Source organism: Betta splendens, chromosome 2, assembly GCF_900634795.4.
Source record: "Betta splendens chromosome 2, fBetSpl5.4, whole genome shotgun sequence".
Lineage (NCBI taxonomy): Eukaryota > Metazoa > Chordata > Actinopteri > Anabantiformes > Osphronemidae > Betta > Betta splendens.
The window spans coordinates 24,687,630-24,699,878 of NC_040882.2; the positions used below are offsets into that span (position 1 = coordinate 24,687,630).

A 12,249-nucleotide genomic window follows, 5' to 3' on the forward strand; every position below is an offset into this window, starting at 1 on the left:
AAATATCTGTGAGCTGCTCATCGGATCAGACACCAGATTAATACTGCAGTGTGGCCAACACGGTGGAACAAATTGACTCTGAAATGTACTGTACACTCATGCATATGTATCATATATGTGTCATTTTGAAGCTTGGCGGCACGAAAAGCTTCCATTACAATACAGTCGGCAATAATTACCTGTGGTCTAGTTTAATATCCAGATTGCAAATGTCTCCACTTACTAGAAACATTGAATTAGAACAAAATATGAAACTTATTAAACTGAACTTTGAATTCTCTCACTGGCTCCTGAATGAAAATGTCTATTTTTCTTGTCAACGTGACATGAACAGAATCCTCATTAGTTTATAAATTGAGCATCTCACATGGCAAATATACTGGATGAGCAGCTTTAATTATGCTCTGAAGCATCATCTGCTCCTGTCTGTCTTCAAATCCACCAGGCATTAGACTGAGGCCCTCACATTTTCCTTCCTGATGCACTACCTTTATTTCATACATACTGTACCGTACTTTCCTAAATCCTCTCTATGTGACAGAGTACAGCTAGAGGAAAACCACATATTTTAGGCAAATTTCAAGTAGCGTCATGAAGTCAGTTTCAAGTGAATACAAGCATAGTGTAGCAAACACTGATCATCCAAGATCATCCTGTCCAAATGTATAAAGGAGTGAGGACTTATAGTACAGTACATACAACAGAGACAGTATAAACAGCAGATTTTACAAATTCAGGGATTGTCGTGTTTTTGTGAATGAATAAAAGCAATAATTCATAGCTAGAACTCATCCTGTCGTGCTGTGAGAGGAAATGGGTGGATCCTGTTTGATTCTAACCCGAAATAGACTGTGAAATATTTGTCAGACAAAGCGACGCATGGCAGATCTATTATTTAACCGTTCTCTTTGTTAGCGGTGAGGTAATCCGTCACCTTTCTCCTACAATTTCCAAAACACCGGAGCGTTTCTTTCTACGGCTTCAAGTCTCTGCGCATCAGTGATGCCAAAATTCAAAGTCCCAGCGTGCGGGCGATGAAGTGCACTTGATTCCACGGCTGAGGTGAGGATGAGGAGGAAGGAGCGGCCTGGTTCCTTCTGTGCTCTGTTCAGCGCTCAGAGAGGAAGCTGCAGAAGGCTTGATGCTCGGTCATCAGCTGTCAGCGCAGTAATGAACTGTGTTTACTAGTAAAACCATGCACTGCCACATCTCAGGCTGGGAAATGTCAACGTGTCTATTTTCCCCAAGTAGTGAGAAGTAACACTGTCAGGGATTCGGCCATAAACAATAACAAAGAGAGGCGAGACAGCGGCGAGGAGTTTTCTCCCTTTCACCCATTACAGTCAGACTGAGTGCCTGAATGTCAAGCCTGCAGAAACGCAGGCGCCCGCGAAAGCCCCGAAAAAGCAGATTCCAAATGGATTCCATTTGGCAGACACATAATGATAGCTGTTAAACAAAACTGTGGAAGGAAGGAAGGCAGCGGAGGCACAAAGACGGGGACGCGCGGCGCGACAGGCAGAGACACCTGCTGTTGCATCACCTGCTGTAATAATAGTGTTGACATTCAAATAGAAAGCGGCGACAAAAGGAGCGGGCTGAGGCGGCGCGCGCTATGCAAATGACACGGGGAAATATTAGCTGGCGTCAGGGCTTTTCATGGAGCGCATTCAGAGCCACTTGACCCTCGTCATCCCGCGAGCGTGTGTGTGTGTGCGTGCGTGCAGGCGAGGCGCATTAACCGGCGGACTCCTCCTGCGAGGCGGCGCGCGGGGCGTTCCTTTCCCCTGATTGGCTTTTTTTTTTTAAATTCCACTCACGCGTCCGCCGCCTTTTTGACGTCACGGGACGCCTCGCTTAAACGGTTTAAGGACGGAAAGGCTCGTTATTTGCCAATTTCATTCTTGACTTTATCTTTCACGCGAGCCACGCGCCCGGAGGCCCTATCAATCAACATCAGATGCCGCTGATACCGCATTCGCCACAGCACACAGTTGATTATCTTTTAAGTCCTCTGCGGTCTCTCGCATTAGCGCGGACCTGCGTTGATCAGAGCTGAGAGCGTTCGCGTCTGAAGCCGCTGGAGTTTGAAGGACTGCGGGAATCAGCAAACCGTGGCTCACACAGGGGTCGAAAGCTATTATAGTAAAAGCAATAGTCGATAGGGTGCTTTTCGTACGAGCGGCCGCTCCCACAGCACGACACCGATGACCAACCGGACGCGTTAACCCGCTTTGCCGCTTTGCGCGGGACGAGACGGGAGTGGACCGCGATCCGCTGCCGCAGGGAAACTTTGACTCCTGCCGTGCATGTAAAGCCCACTCATCCATATTCTTCACTGACACTCTCTAATGGCCTCTCAATTATATGATGCCCGGACCTTCAGATGAATAGTGGAATGCCGCGTATTTGTTTTCACTCCAGCAGAAGCATAATGATAAATAATGGCATAATTGGGAGCTTTTAAATTATCACTACTCTCCCTGTGCCGTATTATGGAAACCTCAGCAATTAGATGCTGTCTGTTTTACAAACTGTGCACGTTATGTAGAAATAAATTATGTTTCATATCCGTAGCAGGGCCCTGAGATTGGAGACTCCCCCGTGACCCCTACCAGCATAAACTGTTTAGATAATGGATAGGTGCATCCTTAATAGGGCCGTGCTGTGGCTGAGGTTCACGCCGGTACCACCGGAGCACAACGTATAGTTTAGAAGAGCGGTCCTGGCAATTATGTTCACACTGGTTGATTTTCCAGCCATTTGATGTTATTTACTGCCAGTAGAGGAAACAATACGTTTTCGTGAGGATGGTGACAGTGTTGTGGTTTTCGGCACTGACAGGGTTAGAATATTATCACCGCTGTCGGGATTTATGCTGAGAAAGGGTTTTGGTGTATTAAAAACAAAAGTGTTCAGAAATTTGCAAGATGAGCGACTTTACGCTGCCGCTGGGAGTGAGATTGGGATCTGGACAGAGCTCTTCCTATTCGTACCCAACGCTTATGCTAATGCCCCGCCCTGGCCGGCGCTGCGCAGGTAAAGTGGGCTAAACAAAGCGAAGGGCGAAGCTGTGAAATGAGCGAGGAAGCCTGTGAGCAGCGCGGCGTCGCCGGCGACGATCCGCACTCCTTCACTCGGATGTTCTCATTTGTATCCACACCTGTGTCATTCACAGCCTTACGTCTTAACCTAATTTCATGGTCTGCGGGTTTGGATGGATGGCTCTGCTGCAACGTGTGCAGAGAGAGAGAGAGCGGGCGAGCGAGCAGCGTGTGTGTGTCTGTGTGTGTGCACTCACAACAACACAACCGTGGACGGCTGAGTGCGAGCGGGGACGCGCTGCCACAATAGCGCCGCGTACGTTTTGCTTAACACAAACACATTCGGCTCCTGCAGGTCGCAGACAGCGAGACAGGCACGACTCAACGCTCAGGTGGACGTACGGTTCCAGTAGGAGCTAACGCAGCGGAGGAGCCGCCAACAGGACGCGTCCACGCAAAAGGAAGTGATTGGGATTATTACTGATGCAAGGCCTCTTAAGCAGCGCTGCCACCGTGCAGCAACGGCACCAATTAGACTGGAAGCAAACCGATTTCAAGACAACAGTCACTTGACGGGATGTTTGTTTGCAGCCAATGCAGCGGCGGCTTTGCTGTTCCTGAAGCTGTTTTAGAGATAGTTAGGTGTGACGCCAGACAGGAACCCAACGGAACAAAGGGCGTCTGCAGCTGTGTTGCGTCGGCAGAGGGACAGAACCTCCTGCAGACGTGACTCGGGTCCAGGTTCCTTCACTGACGCGGGGAACGTGTGGCACCGTTAGAGCTTCGTGCGCTTCAGTAACTGGAACTGAATCACTTCAATACAAACCTCGACATTAACTTGTCTTTTATTCTGTCCCGCTTTAAAACAAACACCCGTTTAGACTAATTAACCGGACCTTTGTCTGCCCTTGTGTCACAACAGAGCACTTTATCACCGCTCACCTTTCTTATAAAGACATTAAATATGTTTTACTTTCATTCCGAATGGGAGTTTTGAAGAACAAAAAGGAAGCGAAGTGTCCGTTTGTGCTAAGCTCTTTTTAATTACTGTAGTATCTTGTTCCTGCTTCAATGGCACAGTCTCCACTGAAATGTACAGTACAGGGAAAGATATTAAAAGTACAATGAATATGCTAATTATCCATTTTTTATGTTCAGGATCGTACAATGGTTTAATATTCCAACAGTACTACCATTATATATTAGCTCTAATAAGAGCATGTAATTACACATATCTTAATGGGTGTGTGTTAAAGCGCAGTGAGCTAGAAGCAGTACGACTGCCATCAGAATATCCCACTTTAACTCAGCCCTTGGTTTTTAGGGCCTCCACCACCTGCTGCCACTCATTGTCAATCTCCATCCCCGTTTCCACACGCCAGTCTGTCAAAGATAGATTCCTCATAAGTCACAAGCACACAGATCATTTCCCGGGGCCTCGCTCCGACTGTTCGGCTCCGCCAACCGTGAAAGCCGCAGACGCGAGGCCCGAAATTACCTCGGCGCGGACGCCCACACCGGCCACCGCTCTCCCCGCGAGATGCAGCAGGAATCACTGACACACCGGCAGCGCTCTGCCAACAGAGCGCCCGCAACTTCTTCACATTCTCAGGCAGAAACATGAAATAAATCCATTTTACGCTACGTGGCTAGAAATTGGATTGAGCATGAATTATCTGGTTAATGGTGTCCAGGACATCCAGCAGGTTAAATCATAGATTTTGCAGTGAAGTATGGTGTGTTCCTGACATTTTAATAAGGTGCTATAGCATCCACGAAATATTGAATCAAAAACACTGTAAATCTGCGTGAATGGAATGCAGCCCATAATTCCTGCGTCGGAGCTTCTAATCTGTCTTCAGTCTTAACAAGGTGTCTGAGTGGGGGAGAAAACCCAACTCTCTGTGGTACAATTACGGAAGTGCTCCTCAGTCACTTAGCCGCTAATACACGGTGTGATATTAATTACTATTTGTAAACAATGCACTTTGCGGAGATTATTGCCTGCACTTGGTGTCCTCCATTTGTGCTTGGTAATTCTCACGAGCGATTAAGTGGTGAAGCCAGGACAGCTGTTCAAGATGAGTTCATTGGCATGTTTAATTAATTGCACTTGAGATAATTATTCAATCATTACTTTGATTAATTTTCTGCATCCCATCAAACGTCTGTTGATGTCAATAGTTTTGAAAGCGCGAGCTTTCCACACCGTTTCTCGGGAGCTTGCTTCCGGACTCATACAATGTCAGTGACGGAAACACATTATGCTAATGCCCGTTTAACAGTTGTGCGACCAGCGTTGTCCCAAACCTGTCAAGCTGCGTTTTTCCTCCACGTCAGCGGCGCCCTGTTACTGCTCACTTCAGTGTTTTGAGTCGATTCAGTCCGCATTATGTTTGAAACATGCTTCACCCCCTCAGATATGTAGGGTAGTGGCAACATCCAGCTGAAGGAAAGCCAGGCAAATCATTTGTGAGAGATCTTGTCAAACAGATTAATTCCCACCCTGGGCCTCGGGGTTCTGGACCGTTTTTCTGTCATGCTGCTTTGCCAGCCTCCCTCTTGATAATACCCCAAAGATAAAATTAATTGTGCAGGGAGATGTGGGATGGGGAGTATCTAAAAGGACCTTCAGCAACACATGAGGCTCTCTTTTTCTCCTCACTTCCCTCTATGTGAAAACACAGAAACAATCAAAGCGTCAGAACCATGACACATTGTGCCAATGATAACTGACTGCGTTGGGAAGTTTCTGGAAGTGGGAAGTTGTGAGAGAGATGCGAAGGGACAGATTCAACCCTCATGCAATGTACTCGTCTAAGACTGTATATGCTCAAATCACCATCAAAGCGGAGTCCCTCACTTCATCAGCAGTTTGCAGAGAGGGCTGGCACACCGACGTGGGTCTGCAGCTGTCTGGTCGCACAGCTGCAAGTCAGTGTCTGAGTTCACAGCGAACGGAGCTGCCAGGAGATTCAAACACAATAATAGATAGAAGACAGATAGAAACATGCATTTCTAGATGCATGAACAGAAGCTTGTAAATGCATTAGTATTTGCTGATTGTGGAATCAGCCTACAGGGCAAAGCTACCTAATAAAGGGGTCAAAGGCAGGAGAGCAGATGAACCGTCACCCGGACCTTCGCCACCGGCTCCTGGCTCGACTTTCCCCCATCAGCTCCTCTGGCAGATGGTGCAAATGAGCCTTTATACGTGGGGCCGACGTGAAGTCGCAGGAGAGAGAAAACAGGCCGAGAACAGGGGCCATCTGCAGCCACACACATAACGTACAGTAGGATCGCGACGAGCACTTGAACCGGGCTGTTGTCGGTTCCCTGCGACACACGCAGACTGTCTGTGTGTTTAGATGGTTCTGTAGCACAGCGCTGGGCCAAAGGAATACGAAACCGGATCACTGAATTATTTGTCGGTGCAAAATCAACACTCGGTGCTTTGTGTGGCTTGTTGATGCGGTCAAAGTGCAGTCCAGGAACGTGTGTGCTCCGGCAGCGCAGCCAGAGCTCGGGTTATTGTGCCTGGCACTTCCACTGGCTGGAGCTGCACACACAACGATGGCAGACCGCGGGCGTCGGGAGCGTGTGATGTCACCCGCTGGGCTGGCAGCGTCCCAGCGGTGTCCTCCTCCGGAGCCGGAGCCGGAGCCATCCTTCACGCAGCCCACGCCGGCCGCGGCATCACTCAGGCGCCGCACAGGCAATGACGTGCTGGAAATGGGAGCTGGAAATTATTGACAGGACCCTGAGGAGCAGTAATGAGTTAAGGCCAAGAGCTTCCTCCAAAGAAGCCGCAGCGCCGAGCGGCTTGTTGGAGCTCGGAACACTTCGCACTAGTTGGCCATTCACAAAGTAAGTTTAAAGCTCAACCGGAGACAGATTAATCAAATAAACGCCCGGAGCTGTCAAACCGAAGCGTTTAGCCTAAAAGTAAATTAGGCTATTTAGCTTTTCTGTCAGTAAAATCTTGTCAGTCGTCATGGAGAATCTATGAAACAGTGAACGGATGTGATTAACAGGCTGACCTTGGGCAGGCTTTTCAACTCCTCAGCATTTGTGTGTTTAAGCCTATAAAAATCCGCCAGGGATAAATTCAATAGCTACAGTTGACACTCAGCACATCACTCGCCATAAAATACCTGCGAATGATCGGGGCAGACAGATAATGGCTTGGGAGAGAACTCCGCTCGCTGCCCTGTGACAGACATTTCCAATTAAAAAGGGTAAATAACTTGAGATTCATCTATTCCACCCTGTCCTGAGATTTATCAGTCCACCGTGCTTTAAATCCATTCACCCCTGAAATGGTAATATCACAGATTCAGATTTCCTGCGCACTGAAAAAAATGCACTTTAGTTCCAGTATCCTCGCAGTCCAATTTAAAGGCTGTCTGTGCTGGAGTTTCCATGGGGCAACCCAAGCGTGAGAGGAAGCCCGCGATACGACTGCACCAACACATTCCAAGTCCGGTCGACTGCCGCCTTCAACGAACAACGGGAGCGGTTTCAGTGAGAGGATGCGTTCGGCCTCAGGTGAAGAACAAAGTGGAGAAAACCTCATTACTGACCTTTTCATTACAGAAGCCGACAACAGAGCACTGCCTTCATGGACACCACTAAATCAATGTAACTGATCACAATGGACCATTCAAACATCCCATGTTATGTAATGTTATAATGTATGATGTGCTGCACACACTGCGAGGAAGCAGATTTCTGAATGCTTGTGACAGGCTTGTTTATTCTATATAAGCGTGTGTTCAGCCCTGTTTTATTCCCTGGCACCTCAAGCAATTACGACAGTCTTCAGCTGTTTGTCCTGCGTGTGACGCCGGCCGCCTCAGGGTGGAACAACTGTCCACCGTCAGCTCCTGTGCTGTGGGAGGCGGCTGCGATGGATGCTTCACATTTGAATCGGTGTGAGGTGGAAAGTAGCCGTCTGCTTCCGTGCTGAGCCTCTGTATTTGAATCCGTTAAAGCTTAATTAGTGTTGGTTGTATGTGATCTACAGAGAACCAAGCCCCAAACAATGTGGAAAACAAAATGAGAGCAGCTGAATGATCATCAAGAAAAGAATCTGCTTTTTAAAGAAACACTTAAAAACATGTATTTTTCCTGTTCAAATGCAGTCAAAGGCGTCCGCCCCCCGCTGGGACGCGTTGGAAACGAGCCCCGCGTGGCTCAGAGCACACCGGCTTGTTTGACTTCGCCTCTTTCATTACTTGGATGTGTGATCTTGATGTTCAAGGGAAGAACAGAGAGCGCAGGTGGAGAGGCCCCCGTGTTTGAACTAGACTTAGTTGGGTACAGTATGAAATTACAGGAGCACCGCGAGCTTCAAATCACCCAGATCTAATGCTCCGCACTTCCACAGTGAAACGACTGTGCATCGACTGACAGTCATCTTCAATGCTGAGTGAATAATCTAAACACGGAGGGCGCCGTGTTTAGAGAGCGCCTCAGTGTTTGTGTGGTCATTCAGACACTTATTATTACAAAGTGCAGATGAGTGATTTGATGAACTGTCAGCCCACGAATGGTGATTGACTCAAAGATTATGGGAAATGCACCTGCACTTATTAATAAGCAGCATGTGGCACCGTGTGTGCTGCTTATTAATTAGTGACTCCAGTGAAACACGCTGCCAAACTTCCCCTCCTGCTATGACTCATGCAGGCAGCCTTCTGTAAAGACTCACATCTAGCAACATGATTTCACTTTTACTTTGCTCTGTCTTTGTGTTACTTTTTTGCATATGTATAGCGCATGCTTGTGGGCAATGGTGTGCATACTGAAGTGTAGAGGAGACAAAAGTTGAAGCAGCAGTCAGATGCCTCCCTCGGAGGCCCGGGGGGTTGGCAGGCGCCTCCTCCACCGTGAACATGGCTTGAATACAACACAAAGCAAATGTGTCCCTTCTCAGAGTAGGTCAGGCTTTAAGGCAGTCCAGGTTTTCGTTGGAGGGGGGGTGGGGGGTTATTACAGGGCTAAATCAAAAAGTGAATTTCAACACAGTGGCATATGATGCTTTTGCCTCAAGGGCCTGATTTCCTCATTCTCTGGTGCTTTAACAATGAGGCTGCGCTCGACAGTCGTGTTTAAGTGGCCCTCGAGTTCAGCCCGTTTTCTGCAGCCGAGTCAAAGCAAAGCGAAGGATCAGCTTGGAATTCACGAGCGTGAGGCCAGTAAGTGACTGTCGGGTCAATGGCATCAGAACCAGCACTGATCTAGAAGACTGTCTGTAAACACATGGATTACACGGCTCTGCAGTGGAACGAGACATCACACGCAGCAACCAGCCGTTTGTTATAAAATACTACTACACCCCGAGAAGTGCGTTCATGGGGGGGCGGATGCAATGGATGTCATGTAAAGTAAAAATCGCTGAATTTGCACATTTCCTGATCTCATGTAGAGAAAAACTTTGTAGCAGTGATGAGACTCAAATCTTCTTAAAAAAAAGATGACACTAAGTGAAACAAAGAAATGTAAATTTGGACCTTGAGTAAATTATTCTCTGTTACACAAATAAAGAGCAAACCTGTAAAACTGATTAAAGTAGAACTTAAAGTTTTAAAAACAACCTTAAACTTCACTGAAACTTCAAAATTAAACATTTACACCTCTCCATACTTTAGAATGAGTATCAACTGTGAAGAACACATGGAGGCGACAGGTCAAACTGAGACACCTGTCTCTTAATAGTGAAAAACAAAAATTCCTTCAAGAACAAATATGTCCTTTTGGGTGAGAGAGGAATCAAAATAAAATAAATAAATAAATAAAATGTGGCCAGTAGTAATATGCATTCTGACCATTGGAAAAAAAACTCATTTCAGTTATTACAATTGTAAAATGTGACTCCGGACGACTCTGTGCCTCATGTGCCATAAACCTCACCGCACATCACTGTTCAAAAAAAGCCACATTTAAACCATAAACCTCAACGTTCAGACACAGTGAGGCCCCTTTGGAACTGAGAAAGTTCAATCAACATCTGTTTTTCATTTTTCACAGCAAGAACAACGTTTTAAGTAAATTCATGTCTTGACAAGGTTTCAATTATTACCTAAAACAGAATATAGCAGGAAAGTGATGCAAACTATCGTACATTCATCAGTTACAGTAGCTTTGCTATTACTTGACTTTGGTTCCAGCAGCATGAAATCACCCACCTGCATACTGTATTGCTGCCACAGCCAAAGTGCTGGTGCAGGTATGATCCTCTTAGCGCCCTGGCAATCTGGGACTCTATTCCCACTACTTACTTTTGCCAATTTGCTCCTGGGAGCCTCTGAGTCCTTGTCTTCATTAGGAGAGTTCCTCATTGATCAATCACTGTCAGAGGAACTGCTCTGTAATTGCACTGTGGCTTAATCATGACTGACGTCTCATCCCCCCTGCTCTGTCACAGGTCTCAGGAGAGAAAATGTTCCATGACTTTCACACCTTCGACCTCAAGGTAGGCCTCTTTAAGGATTTCTCTCCTTCACTCTTCTCTCTGTGGCTTATCTTTAGACCTATATGGTTTTTTAATGGATATCATAACTCAATTTGGAAAGTCGGCAGTGATAATGAGGACAGGTAAGTTAAGATGGGTGATGTGAGGAGCATAGTTTTAATGTTCAAGGGATGTGAAGACATGGATGAAGTCATTTTTTTCCCCCGAGCAAAAAAAAATCTTTAAAGTCAGTTTTTACTTTTTATCATATGCAAAGACAGACAATGCTGGGCTTTTCCAGCCGTCACCCAAGCAGAGGGTTAATGCTCAGAACTTAGGCCAGGCTACAGCAGGTTCACTGGGTCCTGTAGCAGCTCAGCACTCACTCCAGTACATCAACACTGGCTGGTTGTTTAGGCTCCAACCATTAAACTGGACCTAACTCAGCCCAATCCTGCATGCGTGGGCCAAAGTACAGCTACATCTGTCTCAAGCAGCCTCCTCCTTTCACCTGCTGCCTGTTGGCTTTAAGTGGAGGGCAGTCCGGTTAGACCTCCCCCACCACCTGCACTACGGCCCCAAACTGCCGCCTCCTTTTTCTGAATCCACTCTCCCCCGAATGAGGCTACATCTGCTATCTCCAATAAACAGACAACCACAAACGTATAATGGGCAGCACAAGTGCAGTCTAGCAAGCGCTGTGTTCCTTATATTCATACAAGCGGTCACATTTTCATTAGGAACTGACTGTTGGACCTTCAAACACATTACAGTGAGTGTAAAGTGCAACACATCAACAGGCTTTGGCAGCTTCACTCAGGTACATACAGTACAGTGTTACAATGGGCAGCTCTACACATAATGGCAATAGCTGGTTGGTTATATTGTCCTTAAAAATAACATCTGGTTTGTTTAGTTGCGTTAATATGTCAGCACACTTGTCCATACAGTTGCCAACTCACTACGAGCACATAATCTACTACAGGCCACTACCTCTGCTTATCAATACTTGTGTCTCATCATATGACAGTGTACTCTCCCTGAACACACTTACAGTATGATGATGAAGACTCACTACTGAAATCTAACAATAGGTACTAAGGGCCCAGTCGTGCTTTGGTTTCTGTATGTGCAGATATTGATTTTCTCTGACTTTAAGCAGGGGTCACAGTATGATTATACAGTAGGGTGAGCATTCGTTTTTTTTAAACATCTGCTGCAAAGATGCACAAAGACAACTTTACACACACAGAGCCATACAGTACAGCCTGTGATGCTTAATGACTTTCCGGTCATGGAAGATGAGCAAACAGACCCAGCAGGTGATGCTGTTCATCATGACCCAGCAAACGTACAGCGCGTGTGGGTGAAGATGTCAAAGTCAACGCTTCCCAACTGCAGCGCAAACAGATCTCAAATGAGTTTGCAGCCGGCTCCGTAATCTCTCGTGTCATGCCAACACACAAATCACCTGGAAGGAGGCAGGGAAAGATGTGAAAGTGAATTTATGGACTGAAACGCGCATCTCTGCCATGATATTAAAGCCACCGGGAACAGCTCAGCAGAGTTCTCGTGGTTTTCTTTAAATTATTAGCGAATCCTCCACTTTTGTCTGAAGGGGCGTTCGCACGGCTCTGATAGCGCGGATTAGTCTCAATCCTCCTGTGATTGTGCATTAGGACAAGGTTATTCATGCATGCAAACAGTGATTAGTCTGAATGCCTGCACCCAGAGCTGTGTCCTGTACAT

The 12,249-nt window shown here is 46.8% G+C and overlaps 2 protein-coding genes across 49 annotated transcripts in view; one reads left to right on the forward strand and one right to left on the reverse strand.

Moving 5' to 3' along the window:
- LOC114851386 (5,6-dihydroxyindole-2-carboxylic acid oxidase-like) overlaps positions 1-12,249 on the reverse strand; it is a 323,305-nt gene that overhangs the window by 176,932 nt on the left and 134,124 nt on the right. The window lies entirely within an intron of this gene.
- Positions 1-12,249, forward strand: part of LOC114851385 (receptor-type tyrosine-protein phosphatase delta-like) — a 269,652-nt gene that overhangs the window by 113,439 nt on the left and 143,964 nt on the right. For 46 of the 47 annotated variants that reach the window (XM_029143182.3, XM_029143203.3, XM_029143194.3 and 43 more), the window contains one exon: positions 10,474-10,521. The exons of the other annotated variant lie outside the window; for it this stretch is intronic. The gene's annotated coding sequence lies outside the window, so the exon portion shown is untranslated. The remainder of the gene's footprint in view (positions 1-10,473; positions 10,522-12,249) is intronic. 47 annotated transcript variants of the gene reach the window in all.